This window comes from Somniosus microcephalus, chromosome 9, assembly GCF_052327205.1.
Source record: "Somniosus microcephalus isolate GS21.2 chromosome 9, FLI_Smic_1.0, whole genome shotgun sequence".
Classification (NCBI taxonomy): domain Eukaryota; kingdom Metazoa; phylum Chordata; class Chondrichthyes; order Squaliformes; family Somniosidae; genus Somniosus; species Somniosus microcephalus.
Genome location: NC_140995.1, coordinates 185,586,351 through 185,599,810, shown reverse-complemented (window position 1 = coordinate 185,599,810; position 13,460 = coordinate 185,586,351). Strand labels below are relative to the sequence as shown.

Sequence of the window (13,460 nt, the reverse complement as noted above, 5' to 3'; positions counted from 1 at the left end):
CAGGATAATTGACATTTTCTTTTTTACTTTTTTTTCTTAAATTCTTAGAAGTGAAACTGGGAAATACAATGCCATCTATATGAGGTATATTAATGACTGCTGCTTAAAAAGAAATGCTTGTAATGCCAAAGCTTGTGTCGTGATGCTGCAAACCTAAGCTTGCACATCTCATTTAAGGATGATTCCACTCGTATACACCTTCTGGACAATGTTATTACATTTACTGACATAATGAGCTAAAATAGTTGTGTGCATTTAAAATTTCCAATAGTGAATTTAAAGCTGTAGTTCAATTTGCGTTCAGAAAGCATTCATGAACTCTTCAATACTCAGTTTAAAATATTTTCTATGTACTGTGTACCTGAATGGCAAAAATGTTGTATTGAGAAAAGGCTAGTGGTGTGAATTATTTAAGCATTTCAGTACTATTTTCCTTTACAGTTTGCAGAATGTTTGTTTGTGTTTGATCAACATTGGCAAAAATAGTTTTCTGAATTTAAAAAAAAATCCTAATTTGTTTGTGAGTGTGGAACATCCCGTTGATATGTCCATGCACATGGCCATTGCTGTTCCTTAATCATTCTGTCTGGAGGGACATTTAGCCTGACTGGATATTCCTTCATCCCAAGACTAAAAAACCCTTGCTTTGAGGAGGAAATACAATTGTGACTGTTCATCTGCTACTTGAGAGTCTGGCATTGTAGAGACCAGGCTGGCACTGCAGGCATTTTTGTTGGCTGAGCTCTGTGCTGAAGAATATAAAGAAATTGGCTTTCCTCTCTTTGTCCTCTAGGTTTCCTTTGAAAGTTCTGTTAGGGAGTGGTTATTGCATTGGAACATGCCTATTAAACATTTTGTACGAACACTCTGTACGGAACACAGTTTTCTTTTATTAAGAGACCAGTTTAGTGTCACTAGGCCATACACTACCTATGGCCAAATTTGGGGTGGACAATTTGCTCCCAGGTAAGTGATATTCTTCAGCACTGGTCAGTTTTCTTCAGCTAACACGCTGGGTGAGCAATGATTGACCATGTGATGATCTTTGTTCGGTGGCTCGCTGTAGCAAGCAAAGAGTTAGAGATTGCACCTTCTTGCCATCATGTCTTGCACTTGACATTTTATTGGACTTTTACCAAACCTAAATGTATCATGTAATTGATGATATAATAAAGGGATAATTTTGTATTTGTGATGCAAAATTATGGGAAAATTAAAAGTAACACATCAGCATTGTTTTGCAGGTTTTATGAACAGTCATTGTATCCATGCATGTATATGGCTTCCCTTTCTCCACTGTGGACTGTTGAGGTGATGTCTTAATTGCAGGGAATTGTTACATAAGCTAGAACATTTTGCTGTGATGCGCTGCTTCATACACTGAGGGGGCATAGGGAATTAAGGGTGCAAACCATTGAGGGAAGTGGAAATTTCAGCCGATATTAGTGGGAAATACCAAGTAGAGATACAGAGTAGAAGGAAAAATTGAAAGATTGTAAGCGAGTTAACTTCTCTATGGTAGGCTCGATAATCTGATCTTGCTCATTAATGAGACCTGGAGGATTAGGTGGGTGACTGGACAAGGTGATTCTTTCCAGTTGACTCCTGTAAGGCAGTGCCCTGAAGGATATTGGTGGCTCTAGCCATACAAGCACTGGAAAGTTTATAAGTACTCTGTATAGGTTAAGTTAAGTGTGGTTTTAGCTGATTAAACGCCAGCTGCATCTTGTGCACATTTGAGGGTCCCTAAGTTTTTACATCCTCTGCGTAGGCCATCCAGAATTAGCTAACTGGGATGTGCGTCTCTGTGCAGTGTGCACTCAATTCCAGGCAGACAGAAACTCTACATCTCTGAATTTTTCAGTAGATTGGTTTCGAGACTTTAAACATGATGGGCTGGATTTTCCTAAGCCCCTGGAGTCGGGTTGGAGGCGTGCGGGCGATTAAAAATCGGAGATCCGGGGGTCCCAACCCCATCCCGCCTCCATATCAATTTCATAGGAGTCGGGTTGCCGACAAGTGCTGGAACCCGACTCCCAGAGGCGGGAAGGGATTAAAGGCAATTAAACTGCCTGTTAACAGGTAGTTAACAGGTAGTTTTTTGCCTACTCGCGATTTTTATTGCTGGTTTGTGGGCTTCCCGACAGCTCCAAACCACAAAGTTTTCGAGGCGGGACGTGGGTCTGAGGTCTTGGAGGGGTCGAGATGCCCAGTGTTCAGGTGAGTGAGGGGTGCAGGAGTGCAAAGGTAAGTGTTTTGCAAGTGTTTAAAGTGTTTAAATAAGTTTAACTTACTTTTACTTACCTTTACAGGAGTCCTGCATTCCGGTGTCGGGAGTCGGCTGCAAGAACCACAGAAGCTCCGATTTAAAAAAAAAAAAAAAATCATCTTCTTGGTTTCTGCAGCAAAATGATTTTAAAGTCATCCTTAGAAAGGACTGAGGCTGAATTAGCAGTTTCTCAGTGCTTGACAGCTTCAAACAGCTGGTAAACACTGATATTTCATCTGCCAAAAGCTTTTGACAGATGAAATGTCAATCTCTGACGTCACCTGTTGCCGGGTGGCCCTTAATTGGCCTGCTGAGCCCACAGGGCGGGCTCAACAAGGTCAATCAGAGGAAAATCCAGTGGGTTGGCCACATCTCCATGGAGGCGGGACAACAAGCCCGAATGTGGGTTTCCCACCTCCAACCTGCCCCCGTAGCAAAATCCAGCCCGATGAGTTTCTGGCAGTGTCAGGCATCGGCTTGATCCAAAAGAAAATCTATATTTTTCAGTGTGTTAACAGCAGTGATGGAATAATCACCATCCACCTGGATGGGTGCAGCTGCAACAACACTCGAGAAGCTCAACACTATCCAGGAGAAAGCCGTCTGCTTGATTGGTGCCCCCGCCACTGGACTCAATATTCACCCCCTCCATCTCCAAAACACTGTGGCTGCAGTATGTGCTAACGACAGGTTGCAGCCATTTATCAAACTTGCTTTGATAGCACTTTCCAGTTCCATGACCTCTACCACCAAGAAGGACAAGAGCAGCAACATCGTGCTCATCACCTCCAACTTCCCCTCCAGTTCACACACCTTCCTGACTTGGATAGATACCAACATTCATCATTGCTGGGTCAGAATATCAAAAACCCCTACCTGCAATCATTGTGGAGCACCATGAGCACAAGGGCAGCAGTGTTTAAAGGAGAAGGCCCACCGCCAGCTTTTCAGGATAACAAAGGATAGCTAATAAAAATGCAGCTTTATCAGTGTCGCCCACATTCCAAGAACAAATGATTTAACAAAAAAAAATCAATATTTCAAAAATCTCCTCAGCCTTCTTTGCTGCAGTAAAAATTAGTCCCGGAACTCAATTTTGTAATCACAACTGTCTTTTCTCATCCCTGCTGTTATGCCGGTGAATCTATGCTGCTTGCTCTCTGGCTTTAATGTGCTTTCTGTAATGAAATGCCCAATAGTGGCCTAATTATTGCCGTGTACAAGTTTATCATTACTTCTTTGCTCTTATACTCTATACCTCTTTTTATAAAACCCAAAGGGTTATTGACCTTTATTATGGTTTTATAACCCTGCAATCACACTTTCAAAGAATTATGTATTTGAACGATGAGGTCTCTGTTCTTGCGTACCCTTCAGTGTCTTTCTATTGAGTATTTATTCCCATTTCTTATTTTTCTCCCAAAATATATTATCTCGCACAGCTTTGTATTAAATTGCATTTGCCACCTGCCTCCCCATTCTGCCAACCTACTCGTCTTTTACAATCCATCTTGCCATCGACCAAAACCTGTACTTTAGTGTTGTCAATAAATTTTGATATTTTGCTCCCTATGCCCATGTGTGTATTGAGTACAAAAGTAAACTCAACTGATAAACTTGCAGAATGGACATATAATTGGCAAATGAATTTCAACACAGATAAATGTGAGGTATTACATTTTGGTAGGAAGAATAGGGAAGTCACTTATTACTTGGAGGGTACGAGTCTGGGTGGGGTGGAGGAGCAAAGGGATCTCGGAGTACAAATACACAAATCCCTAAAAGTAGTGACACAGGTTAGCAAGGCCATAAAAGAGCAAACCAAGCATGAGGGTTTATTTCTTGAGGGATAGAATTGAAAAGTAGAGAAGTTATGCTAAACCTGTATCGAACCTTGGTGAAACCTCACTTGGAGTACTGCGTACAATTCTGGTCGCCATATTATAAAAAGGATATAGAGGCTCTGGAGAGGGTGCAGAGAAGATTTACAAGGATGATACCAGAAATGCGAAGGTATACCTATCAAGAAAGGATGAACAGGCTGGGTCTCTTTTCTCTTGAAAAGAGAAGGCTGATGGGTGACTTAATAGAGGTCTTTAACGTTATGAAAGGTTTTGATAGAGTGGATACAGAGAGAATATTTCCACTTGTGGGGAAGAGCAAAACTAGAGGCCATCAATATTAGATAGTCACCAAGAAATTCAATAGGGAATTCAGAAGAAACTTCTTTACCTAAAGAGTGGTAAGAATGTATAAATCACTACCACAGGGAGTCTTTGAAGCGAATAGTATAGAAGCATTTAAGGGGTGGTTAGATAAGCATGTGAGGGAGCATCTAAGCATCTGTAAATTAGCTCCACTCCCTGCTGGAATGGAGCTAATTTACAGAACAAACGGGAAACTCCGTTGCCTCCAGTCCTGATCCAAGGTCGTCCCATCCTCTGTCGTCGAATTACAGTATGCAGATGACGCTTGCGTCTGCGCACACTCGGAGGTCAAACTCCAAACCATCGTCAACACCTTCACCGAAGCGTACGAGAGCATAGGCCTTACACTAAACATCCGTATACAATGGTCCTCTACCAACCTGCCCCCGCCACACAGTACTGCCCCCCCGATTATCAAAATCCATGACAAGGCCTTGGACAACGTGGACCACTTTCCATACCTCGGGAGCCTACTGTCAACAAGGGCAGACGTCGATGACGAAGTCCAACACCACCTTCAGTGTGCCAGTGCCGCCTTCGTTCGGCTGAGGAAGAGAGTGTTTGAAGACCAGGACCTCAAACCCGGCACTAAGCTCATGGTCTACAGAGCAGCAGTGATACCCGCCCTCCTGTATGCTTCAGAGACATGGACCATGTACAGCAGGCACCTCAAAGCACTGGAAGAGGTACCACCAACGCTGCCTCTGCAAGATCCTGCAAATCCATTGGCAGGATAGGCGCACCATCGTCAGTGTTCTCGCTCAGGCCAACATCCCCAGCATCGAAGCTTTGACCACGCTCGATCAGCTACGATGGACGGGTCACACCATCTGCATGCCCGACACGAGACTCCCAAAACAAGCGCTCTACTCGGAGCTCCGACACGGCAAGAGAGCACCAAGTGGACAGAGGAAACGCTTCAAGGACATTCTCAAAGCCTCCTTGGAAAATGTGCAACATCCCCACCGACACCTGGGAATCCCTGGCCCAAGACGGCAGAAAGTGGAGGAGAAGCATCTGGGAAGGCACCGAACACCTCGAGTCTCTTCGCCCGGGAGCAAGTGGAAGCCAAGCGCAAGGAGCGCACGTCAACCCAAGCACCCCACCCACCCGCCCCATCAGCCACCGTCTGCTCCACCTGTGACAGAGACTGTAGGTCCCGCATTGGACTAATCAGTCACCTGAGAACTCATTTTTAATGTGGAAGCAAGTCATCCTCGGTTCTGAGGGATTGCCTAAGCGATATGAGGGAGAAGGGAATAGAGGGTTATGCTGCTAGAGTTAGGTGAGGAAAGACGGGAGGGGGCTCGAGTGGAGCATAAACACCGGCATGGACTAGTTGGACCGAATGGCCTGTTTCTGTGCTGTATATCCTATGTAACACTGACCCTTGGGATACACCACTTTGAACTCTTCGCCAATGCAAGCAACAGTCATTAGTTCTACTCCTTTCTTTTCTGTTCATCAACCATCTTTCTACCCTTTAAAACAAAAAGCGGAAATCTGAAATAAAAACAGAAAATGCTGGAAACAGCAGCTCAGACAGCATTTGTGGAGAATAGTAAGAGGGGATTGATGCGCTATCAATTACTCATAAAAGACTGAGTTAAGAGAGTAACTAAAGGCTTTTATTAGCAAAGAACAGAGCATGCCTCTCGTGGTTGACTGGGTTCCAAGAAGGCAGGGGGCTGCAGGTCAATCACCTTTATACCTGGGCCTGTGTGGGTGGAGCCAGCCGAGACATGTTGAGGCATGCATAGGTACAACAGTGTGTAACAACAACAACAACAACAACAACAGTGGTTTACCACATTCACCCCTTGTTTAAAATTGAGTCCGGCGTGGTGAAGTGTACTAAAGGTTCGTGTAAGTAAGTCTATCAGGTGGCCTTGTATGCCGTCCTGATCGTCGTGGTGGCGGCGGTGATGGTGCAGCATCCAACGTTGAGTCTGGCGTCTCATTGAGTGGTTGGGTGGTCAATGACGGGTCCTGGGGCTGCGGCATGCCGTCTAGCGGGGTTGGGTTGTAGGTAGTGGTGGATGGCAATGGTAGTGTTTCAGGGGCACCCAAAGGTGCGAGATCTCGTGTGGGGGCTGTGTCCTCCCGCCCGTCCGGGTACGCTACGTAAGCGTACTGGGGGTAGGCGTGGGTAGTGGTGGATGGCGAGGGGGGTGTTTCGGGAGCACCCGAAGGTGCTAGGTCTCGTATGGAGACTGTGTCCTCCCGCCTGTCCGGGTACACCACGTAAGCATACTGAGGGTTGGCATGGAGGAGGCTCACCCTCTCGACCAGGGGGTCCGTCTTATGGGACCTCACGTGCTTCCGCAGTAGGACAGGTCCTGGAGAAGTCAGCCATGTCGGTAACGAGGTCCCCGATGTGGACTTCCTGGGGAAGGAGAACATTCTCTCGTGAGGGGTAGCATTGGTGGCTGTACAGAGCAGTGACCGAATGGAATGGAGCGCCGCAGGGAGGACTTCCTGCCAGCGAGAGGTCGGGAGGCCCTTAAATTTCAAGTTTAAAAGGACTGCCTTCCAGACCGTCGCATTCTCCCTTTCCACCTGGCCATTCCCCCGGGGGTTGTAGCTGGTGGTCCTGCTTGTAGCGATACCTCTCGAGAGCAGGTACTGCCGGAGTTCGTCGCTCATAAAGGATGAGCCCCTGTCGCTATGAATATAGCTAGGGAAACCGAACAAGGCGAAGAGGTCATTCAGACATTTAATGACCGTGGTACTGGTCATGTCTGAGCAAGGGATGGCAAACGGGAAACGGGAGTACTCATCAATTATGTTGAGGAAGTACACATTGCGGTCGGAGGAGGGGAGGGGCCCTTTAAAATCGACGCTCAGCCGTTCAAAGGGGCGCGTGGCTTTGATCAGGCTTGCTCTGTCTGGCCTATAAAAATGCGGTTTGCACTCGGCACAGATTTGGCAGTTCCTGGTCATGGTCCTGACCTCCTCGATGGAGTAGGGCAGGTTACGGGATTTGATGAAGTGAAAAAACCCGGTGACCCCCGGGTGGCAGAGGTCATTGTGGAGGGTCTTCAGTCTATCGACCTGCGCTTTGGCGCATGTACCACGTGATAGGGCATCTGGGGGCTCATTGAGTTTCCCGGGCCGGTACAAGATATCGTAATTGTAGGTGGAGAGTTCGATTCTCCACCTCAAGATCTTGTCGTTCTTGATTTTGCCCCTCTGCTTATTATTAAACATAAAAGTTACTGAGCGCTGGTCAGTGAGCAGGGTAAATCGTTTTCCGGCCAGGTAATGCCTCCAATGTCGCACAGCTTCCACAATGGCCTGGGCCTCCTTTTCGACAGAGGAGTGTCGAATCTCGGGGCCCTGGAGGGTCCTTGAGAAAAAGGCCACGGGTCTCCCCGCCTGGTTAAGGGTTGCAGCTAGGGCAAAGTCGGAAGCGTCGCTCTCCACTTGGAAAGGGATGGACTCATCCACTGCGTGCATTGTGGCCTTCGCAATATCTCCTTTTATGAGAGTGAAGGCTGCACAGGCCTCTGCTGTCAGGGGGAAGGAGGTGGACTTGATGAGGGGTCTGGCTTTGTCCGCATAGTTCGGCACCCACTGAGCATAGTACGAGAAAAACCCTAGGCATCTCTTCAGTGCTTTTTGGCAGTGGGGGAGGGGGAGCTCCATAAGGGGGCGCATCCTGTCGGGGTCGGGGCCGATGACTCCGTTCTCCACTACACAGCCAAGAATGGCAAGGCGCTTGGTACGAAACATACATTTGTCCTTGTTGTATGTTAGGTTCAGCCGCTGGGCCGTACGGAGGAATTTCTCTAGATTAACATCATGGTCCTGCTGGTCGCGGCCGCAGATGGTGACGTTGTCTAGATAGGGGAAAGTGGCCTGGAGCGCGTTCTGGTCGACCATCCGGTCCATCTCCCGTTGGAAGACTGAAACCCCGTTGGTGACGCCGAAGGGAACTCTGAGGAAGTGGTAGAGACGACCGTCAGCTTCAAAAGCTGTGTACTGGCGGTCCTCAGCCCTGATGGGGAGCTGGTGGTATGCCGACTTCAGATCAATCGTCGAGAACACCCGGTATTGTGCTATCTGATTGACCATGTCAGATATGCGGGGGAGTGGGTATGCATCTAGCTGGGTGTAGCGATTGATCGTCTGGCTGTAGTCAATAACTAGGCGCTGTTTTTCGCCAGTCTTCACTACCACCACTTGTGCTCGCCATGGGCTGGTGCTACTTTCAATAATCCCTTCCTTCAGGAGTCTTGCTACCTCGGATTTAATGAAGCTCCTATCCCCGGCACTGTAACGCCTGCTTTTGGTAGCGATGGGCTTACAGTCGCGGGTGAGGTTAGCGAACAAGGAGGGGGGGGGGGACTTTAAGGGTGGAGAGGCTGCAAATGGTGCGCGGCGGGCGATTTAAAAGCTGCTGGCTGCAGACCGTGAGTGGGGGGAGGGGTCCGTCGTACGCTAATGTGACACTCTTAAGGTTGCACTGAAAATCCAACCCCAGTAGAACGGCAGCGCAAAGATGGGGCAGGACCAGGAGTTTAAAATTTTTGTATTCTGTGCCCCTTACTGAAAGGGTCACTGCACAGTAGCCACCGACGTCCGCTGACTGGGCTTTGGAAGCCAAAGAGATCCGATGTCGCGTCGGCAGGACCGGGAGAGAGTAACTCCGCACCGTGTCGGGGTGGATAAAGCTTTCCGTGCTCCCGCTGTCAAAAAGGCAGGTAGTGGCGCGGCCGTTTACCTTCATGTCCATCATGGACCTGGACAGTTGATGAGGGAGAGATTGGTCCAGTGTCACGGAGGCCAGCGTATGGTCGAGCGAGTCGATGTGGTCGTCAGATGAGGCGGTGGTTGAGTCCGGGTCCCCCGTGGTTGAAGTTGGAGACGTCCGAGATGGCGGACAAAATGGCGGCGCCCATGGTCCCGATCCCCACGCGGCTGGGGGAGCCCAAGATGGCGGACAAGATGGCTGCCCCCACGGTTTGCACGCGGCGCTGCTGGCGTTAGCGGTTTTACCTTTGCAGGCGCTGACATAGTGTCCTTTCTTCCCGCAGCCGGAGCAGGTAGCGTTTCTCGCCGGGCAGCATGCTCTGGGGTGTTTTGCCTGGCCACAAAAATAACATTTCTGTGCCTTGGACATCACAGCAGCAGTTGAAGGTGGCGGTCCCATGACCCAAGGTTGTGGCGTCCACGTTGCGGAGCGGTTAGGGGAGAAGGCGTCCATGTTCCTGTGGGCCGCGTCGAGCGAGAGCACGAGGGACACTGCCTTTCTCAGGTCCATTTCTCCCTTTTCCAACAGTCTCTGCCGGGAGTAGTCGGACCTTAGACCCGCAACGAAAGCATCTCGGATCAGTCCCTCCGTGTGTGCTGCGGCTGATGCTTCTTTGCAGTCGCAGTCTCGGCCGAGTATCCGTAGTGCCCGTAGGAAGGCCTCCACCGATTCCCCGGGCTGCTGTCTGCGGGATCTTAAGAGGTGCCGGGCATAGACCGTATTTACCGGGCGTGCGTATTGCCCTTTTAGCAGACCGATAGCCGCCGCGTAGGTCGTCGCGTCCTGGATTATTGTATAAACTTGGTGGCTCACCTTTGAGGCCAGGATTTCCAACTTGTTTTCGTCCAGGGTCACAGTTGAGGCTTGCAGGTAGGCCTCGAAGCAACGCAGCCAATGCGCGAATTTGGTAGCCGAACCCGCCTCTTGGGGGTCTAGGTCCAGGCATGTTGGTCTGAGGGCTCGCAGCAGCTCCTGTTGCTCAGCGTTTGGTGCAGCAGTCTGCTGTTCAGCGTTTGGTGCAGCAGCCTGCTGTTCAGCGTTTGGTGCAGCAGCCTGCTGTTCAGCAAATGTCGACATTTTGTTTTTGCTAATAAAATTGATGCGCTATCAATTACTCATAAAAGACTGAGAGTTAAGAGAGTAACTAAAGGCTTTTATTAGCAAAGAACAGAGCATGCCTCTCGTGGTTGACTGGGTTCCAAGAAGGCAGGGGGCTGCAGGTCAATCACCTTTATACCTGGGCCTGTGTGGGTGGAGCCAGCCGAGACATGTTGAGGCATGCATAGGTACAACAATGTGTAACAACAACAACAACAACAACAGTGGTTTACCACAGGGATGTGACGAAAGATCGTAGACCTGAAATGTTAACCCTACCTTTCTCCAGAGATGCTGCCTGATCTGAGTGTTTTCAACATTTTCTGTTTTTATTTCATCTTTCTATCTATGCTGCTCTATTTTATAAGACATGCATCTGAATTTTTGAAACAAGCCTCCTGTGGGGTACCTTATCAAACATCTTAATCCAAATATGCCAAATCTACTGCATTCCTTTAATCTATCTAGTCAGTCACCTTGTCAAAAAATAAGTATCTTAAATTTCTCAAACATTACTTACCTTTACTAGATCTGTGCTGGCTGTCCTTGATTATCACACGCAGTTGTACATGCTCACTAAATTGATATTGAATTACGGATTCTAAGAGTTGTCCACAATTGACGTTAGTCTAACTGATCTACGGTTACCCTTCTCTCCCTTTAATAGGCTATTGTATTTCACTGAATATTGTATGAGTCTGTTATTTTGAAGTGTTATATTATAAGCACTGTAAGTTTGCATGGGAAATTATCTGCAATCCTGCAAAGGCAATCTCATATGCTGATTGAATAGCATGAGGCATTATTTGTTCTTATGAGGAAATAATACGTTTGTGATTTCCCAGGATGAATGTCTCTGATATCCTAACAGGTTAAGAACTGCAAGATTTTTAATTTCACCAATTCATTCTGCGTTCTGAAATTTGGTGAGCCAGAATATGAGGTTTGAATTACGTAAAGCGTGATTTGATTCAATTGCAATTGACAGTGAAAGCAAAAGGAATATGAGGTTGAAGAAGGATGGAATTTTCTAATCCAAGTAAACTAAACCTTCTTGGTAGTTATTCCTTTATGGAAATGATTAAACTTGTGTTTAATATTTCTACTACTGTACATAGTATTTTTGAATTATTTTGTGTTTGAAATTCTAAATATATTTTAGTTACTATATCATTATTCAGTAAGAAGATTGCTAAATGGCAAAATTGTTAATACTCCGGGTTATGCAATTCTGATGGGGTGCACAAAAGGTACAGATTTTGGATTGAAGGAGATGAAGTTTATGGATGTGAACTGCCGTGAAACTGTTAAGTGAAAATGGTCCCATAAAATACCTGAATAGTTTGAAACAATTGTTTGAGCATAGTATGTTAATAATACTCCCAGAGCAGCCTGGCTGTTAAAATTTTATTTTGGCTAATCGGCTGAAGCAAGAAATTATGCTAAGAGTGCAAAACTTGAAAACGTGTTAATGTAACATAACACGCCCAAAAGTCTTCTCTGTTAAAACCACCCACTACTCCGGGATCATCTTGGAGAGCAAAGAAATAACCTTGGCTTCTTTTACTCTAGTATCAACCAGCACCTTAAACCCTTCACCCCAGCCTCCTCCATCCTTACCTTCAACAGGTGTGAGGAGCTCGTGAATTTCTTTATCACTAAGATTGAGACCATCTTTCTGCTGCTCCTTCCTACCACTTGCCCAAAAGCCAAACCTCCCCCCCAGGCTCCCCCTGCCCTATCCCTAAACTCACACCTCTCTTTAGTTCACCTCCTCCCTTCCCTTATTACCACTCTGAGTTCATACTGTCCAATAAAAACACCTTCTGCTCTCTTGACTTTGTTCCCATTAAACTGCTGACTACCTAACCTCCCTGCATGGGCCCCATTCTAGCTGGTTCCCTTTACTCTGATTCTGTCCTCTTCCCTTTCAAAACTGCCATTGTCATTCTCCATCATAAAACACACTCTTTCCGCCCCCCCCGCCCCCCCCGGTCCTTATAAGCTACCACCAATCTTTCTTTGCTCCATAGTCCTTAAATGTGTTGCTGCCTCCCATATCTGTGCCCACCTTCTGCAACACTCCATTTGAATCTCTCCAATCAGGCTCCTACCACAGCACAGAAACAGCCCTAACCAAAATCACAATTGACATCCTTTGTGATTGTGACTGCGCATTGTCCATCCTCATCTTTTCTGCAGCTTTTGACATGATCAACCACACCATCCTCCTCTGACGCCTCCACTTTATTGCCTATCTCAGTGAGACTACACTTGCTTGGTTCCACTCTTGCCTATCCGATCGTAGCCAGAGTGACGGCTTCTCTTCCTGACCCTGCAATGTTATCTCTGGAGTCCCCAAAGACATATCCTTGGCCCACTCCTCTTCCTCGTCTATGGCTGGTCTTTGGCGAGGGCATCCATAGGCATACGGTTAGCTTCCACATGTACGCCGATGACATCCAGCTCCACCTCTCCATTAACTCTCTCTACCCCTACACTACCTCTGTATCGTCAGACTGCTTGTCCAACACCCAGTCCTGGATGAGCCACACTTTCCCCAGTTAAACTTTGGGAAGACCGAAGCCATTGTTTACGACCTCTGCCACAAACTTCATAAACTTGCCTCTGGTTCCAACCTCCTCCATGACCGTTGTCTGGACTGCTCCACACTGTTCGTAGCCTTGGTGTCCTAATTGACACCGAGTAGAGCTTCAGAACCAAGGGATATGGAACAAAGACAGATAAATGGAGTTGAGGTACTGATCAGCTATGATCTAATTTATAGAATCATAGAATGATATAGCACAGAAGGAGGCCATTCGGCCCATCGTGCCTGTGCCAGCTCTTTGGTAGAGCAATCCAATTAATCCCACTCCCCTGCTCTTTCCCCATAGCCCTGTATTTTTTTCCCTTCAAGTATTTATCCAGTTCTCTTTTGATTGTTACTATTGAATCTGCTTCCGACACCCTTTCAGGCAGTGCATTCCAGATCACAGTAAAAAAAACTGTCACCTCTGGTTCTTTTGCCAATCAGCTTAAATCTGTGTCCTCTGGTTATGACCCTTCTGTCACTGGAAATGGTTTCTCCTTATAAATTTAAAAAAAAGGACAGGCTTGCATTTATATA

General features: G+C 47.1%; 1 protein-coding gene across 6 annotated transcripts in view; it reads left to right on the top strand.

Annotated features, from left to right (window-relative positions):
- The window catches only part of bckdhb (branched chain keto acid dehydrogenase E1 subunit beta), a 536,758-nt gene that overhangs the window by 50,597 nt on the left and 472,701 nt on the right, over positions 1 to 13,460 (top strand). The window lies entirely within an intron of this gene.